The sequence below is a fragment of the Myotis brandtii genome, unplaced genomic scaffold, assembly GCF_000412655.1.
Source record: "Myotis brandtii unplaced genomic scaffold, ASM41265v1 scaffold1583, whole genome shotgun sequence".
NCBI classification, from domain to species: domain Eukaryota; kingdom Metazoa; phylum Chordata; class Mammalia; order Chiroptera; family Vespertilionidae; genus Myotis; species Myotis brandtii.
Window position 1 is genome coordinate 686408 of NW_005355769.1, and position 4455 is coordinate 690862.

The 4455-nt window shown below is 41.6% G+C and overlaps 1 pseudogene; it reads right to left on the reverse strand.

Moving 5' to 3' along the window:
• Positions 1-2740: 2740 nt before the first annotated feature.
• On the reverse strand, positions 2741-4143 carry LOC102244587 (annotated as a pseudogene).
• Positions 4144-4455: the final 312 nt, after the last annotated feature.

A 4455-nucleotide genomic window follows, 5' to 3' on the forward strand; every position in this document is an offset into this window, starting at 1 on the left:
CTTGCCCCCAGCTCCCCCCCCCTGCTGACCTGATTGCCCCCAACTGTCCCTCGCTGCCGGCCTGCTTACCCCTTACTGCCTCTGCCTCAGCCCCACCACCATGGCTTTGTCCAGAAGGATATCCTGAAGGTCTCCCGGAAGGTCTCCCAGTCTAATTAGCATGTTACCCTTTTATTAGTATAGATTTCTATAGAGACCATTTTTATGTTAAACTCAAACACAGAGACCAGCCTTGAAAACTCCCTGAACAGACAAAACCAGTTGAGATGAAGGAAACTAACTTGCCCTGGTCACTTCTTGCTTCTGTCTCTTGAAATCATAAGCAAAACTTAAACTGTCCCCCATAATTGATATGAGGTAACCATTAACCCATCCCCTATAATTTAAGTAAAAAATATTATAACCAATCACTGTTAAAAATATAGTCCACATGGTGTACTTAATAATCCCTGTGACTATTTTGTGACTACTAATTTGTATGTTTTAATACCTTCACCTTTTATACCCAACTTCCTAACTCCCCTCCTATCTGGAAACCCTCAGTTTGTTCTCTGTATTTATGAGTCTATTTGTGTTTTGTTTGTTAGTTTATATTGTTCCTTAGATTCTACATGTAAGTGAAATCATAAGGTAGATAACTCAAACATCTTAACACACTACCCCCCAAAAATCAAACAATTCAATTAAAAAATGCTCAGAGGACCTAAATAGACACTTTTTTTTTCTAAAGAGGACATCCAGTTGGTCAATAGACATGTAAAAAGATGCTCAACATCATTAATCATCAGAGAGATGCAAATTAAAACCACAATGAGAGAGCCTCACACCTGTCAGAATAGCTATAATCAATAAATAAACAAACAAAAAGTATTGAAAAGGATTTTGCTGGGATTACAAATTGGTGCAGCCACTATGAAAAACAGTTTGGAGGTTCCTCAAAGAATAAAAATAATCTATCTTGGAAATTTTAAAATTTGTAACCTATGTATTAACTAGGGTCATTATGCTGTACATTACTTTCCAGTGGCTTATTTTATGACTGAAATTTTATACCTTTTGATCCCCAGCACATATTTTACCTTCCAACCTCTGTATCTATGAGTTTTGTTGTTGTTTTTGTTTTAGATTCCACATATATATGAGATCAAATGGTATTATTCTTTCTCTATCTGACTTATTTCACCTAGCATAAGGCCTTTAAGGTCCATCCATGTTAACACAAATGTATTTTCTCATTTTAAAAGAGTGAATAAAATATATCTATTTTACTGCTAATGTGTTTTTGTTGGAATAGTCTTAATAATTTTTTAAATAGTTGGAATGTTCTGTGAACAGTTCCTAACTAACTGTAAAGAACCTAGATAGAATATAGTCATAGAGTGTTTCCCTGTTGAGCAAAGGTAAACTTTATGTGCCTCATTGATTTTTCTGTGAGATAAATATTTCTTATTAAATGAGCCAATTTTTAACATTTAGTCTTGAGATTTCATCTTTAAAAATACTTCATTTGAGCATTTTTCTTTTATATGCCTCTTGGCCTTCTATATGTCACTAATCATCTGAGAGATGCAAATCAAAATGACAATGAGGTACCACCTCACACCTGTCAGAATGGCTATCATCAACAAATCAACAAAGGATAAATATTGTCAAGGATGTGGAGAAAAGTGAACCCTCGTACACTGCTAATGGGAATGCAGACTGGTGCAGCCACTGTGGAAAACAGTTAGAATTTCCTCAAAAAATTAAAAATGGAACTCCCATTTGACCCAGTTCTCCCAATTCTAGAAATATAGCCTAAGAAACCTGAAACACCAATCAGAAAGGATATATGCACCCCTATGTTTATAGCAGTGCAATTTATAATAGCTAAGATTTGGAAGCAACCCAAGTGCTCATCAGTTGATGAGTAGATAAAAGAAAACACCTGTGCCCTAACTGGTTTGGCTCAGTGGATAGAGCGTCTGCCTGCGTACTCAAGGGTCCCAGGTTCGATTCTGGTCAAGGGCATATACCTTGGTTGTGGGCACATCCCTAGTGGGGGGTGTGCAGGAGGCAGCTGATCGAGGTTTCTCTCTCATCGATGTTTCTAACTCACTGTCCCTCTCCCTTTCTCTCTGTGGAAAATCAATAAAATATATTTTAAAAAACCCACCTGTGGCACATCTACACAATGGAATACTATACAGTTGTAAAAAAAAAGAAAGAACTTGTACCATTTGCAACAACATGGATGGACCTAGAAAGCATTATGCTAAGCAAAATAAGCCAGTTGGGGAAAGATAAGTATCACATGATCTCACTCATATGTGAAATATAATGAACAACATAAACTGATGAATAAAAATAGATCCAGATACACAGAAGCATTGAACAGACTGTCAAACCTCAGAGAGAAGGCAAGCTAGGATGGGTGGGTGGGAAGAGATCAACCAATGAACTTTTATGCATATATGCATAACCCATGGATAGAGACAATATAGTGGTGAAGGCCTGGGTTGGGGAGCATGGGTGGACTGGGAGAGGCCAATGAGGTAAAAAGGGGACATATGTAATACTTTCAACAATAAAGATTTTTTTTTCTTTCTCCATGCCTTTACTTTTAAACATAAAGGGAAAATCATACAGGAATGCATGAAAAAAAGGCAGACATGATCACAGGTAAAAGTGGAAAAAATCTAACCAGAAAGCTTTAATGCCTGTCAGCTGTTGAACCTGAAGTTCTGAGTAAGACATGTTGCAGGGATGAAAGGAATTAGTATTCCTCTCCTTCTTCCTCACCCTTACCTTCAACAGAATCCACACCAACTTCCCAACTTCCTCATAATCCTTCTCAAGGGCAGCCATGTCCTCACGGGCCTCAGAAAACTCTCCTTCCTCCATGCCCTCACCCACATACCAGTGGACAAAGCCACGCTTGGCATCAGGTCAAACTTGTGGTCCAGGCGAGCCCAGGCCTCAGCAACAGCTGTGGTGTTGCTCAGCATGCACACAGCTCGCTGTACTTTGGCCAGGTCTCCACCAGGGGCCACAGTGGGAGGCTCATAATTAATGCCAATTTTAAAGCCAGTGGGGCACCAGTCCACAAACTGGACGCTGTGCTTGGTCTTGATGGTGGCAATGGCAGCATTGACATCTTTGGGGACCAGGTCACCATGGTACAACAGACAACAAGCCATGTATTTACCATGGCGAGGGTCATATTTCACCATCTGGTTGGCTGGCTCAAAGCACGCATTGGTGATTTCTGCTACAAAAAGCTGTTCATGTAGGCTTTCTCAGCAGAGATGACAGGGGCATATGTGGCCAGAGGGAAGTGGATGAGGGGATAGGGCACCAGGTTGGTCTGGAATTCAGTCAGATCAACATTCAGGGCTCCATCAAACCTGAGGGATGCAGTGATGGAGACTACAATCTGGCTTATAAGGCGATTAAGGTTAGTGTAGGTTGGGCGCTCAATATCGAGGTTTCTAGGACACATGTCATAGATGGCCTTGTTGTCAACCATGAAGGCACAATCAGAGTGCTCCAGGGTGGTGTGGGAGATAAGGATGGAGTTGTAGGGCTCAACTGCAGCTGTGGAGACCTGGGGGGCTGGGTAAATGGAGAACTCCAGCTTGGACTTCTTGCCATAATCGACAGAGAGACGTTCCATCAGCAGGGAGGTAAACCCAGAACCAGTTCCACCACCAAAGCTGTGGAAAACCAAGAAGCCCCGAAGTCCCGTGCACTGGTCCGCCAGTTTCTGAATTGGGTCCAGCTGAGGGCAGTGATCTCCTTGCCAATGGTGTAGTGTCCACGGGCATAGTTATTGGCAGCATCTTCCTTGCCTGTGATCAGCTGCTCAGGGTGGAAGAGCTGGCGGTAGGTGCCATTTTTCATCAATGACTGTGGGTTCCAGGTCTACAAACACTGCCCTGGGCACATGCTTGCCAGCGCCTGTCTCACTGAAGAAGGTGTTGAAGGAGTCATCTCCCCCACAATGGCCTTGTCACTTGGCATCTGGCCATCGGGCTGGATGCCGTGTTCCAGGCAGTAGAGCTCCCAGCAGGCATTGCCTATTTGGACACCAGCCTGGCCAACATGGATGGAGATGCACTCATGCATGGCTGCAGGTTTACAAGCACAGGAAACAGGAGTAGACATGGGGTCCCGGTTACTGTTCCGGACAAGCTTAGAGTCAAGGTAAGTAATGCACTCAACAATAAAGATTTAAAAAAAAATAGCAACAACTAAAAATAATAAATAAAAATATTTCCTAATGGAATCTTTTTACACTCTTGAGTTTAAGTTATGCCTCATAGCGATGTATTCTTTATAAACTCTGTACTAGTGAGCACCTTGCATACTTGCCAATTTAGAAGCATTTATGCAAATGTTATTTACAGTATCATGTTCAGGAGTGCAAAATCCATATCTATTTCTTCATTGCATATTGCCAACGAATAGGACACT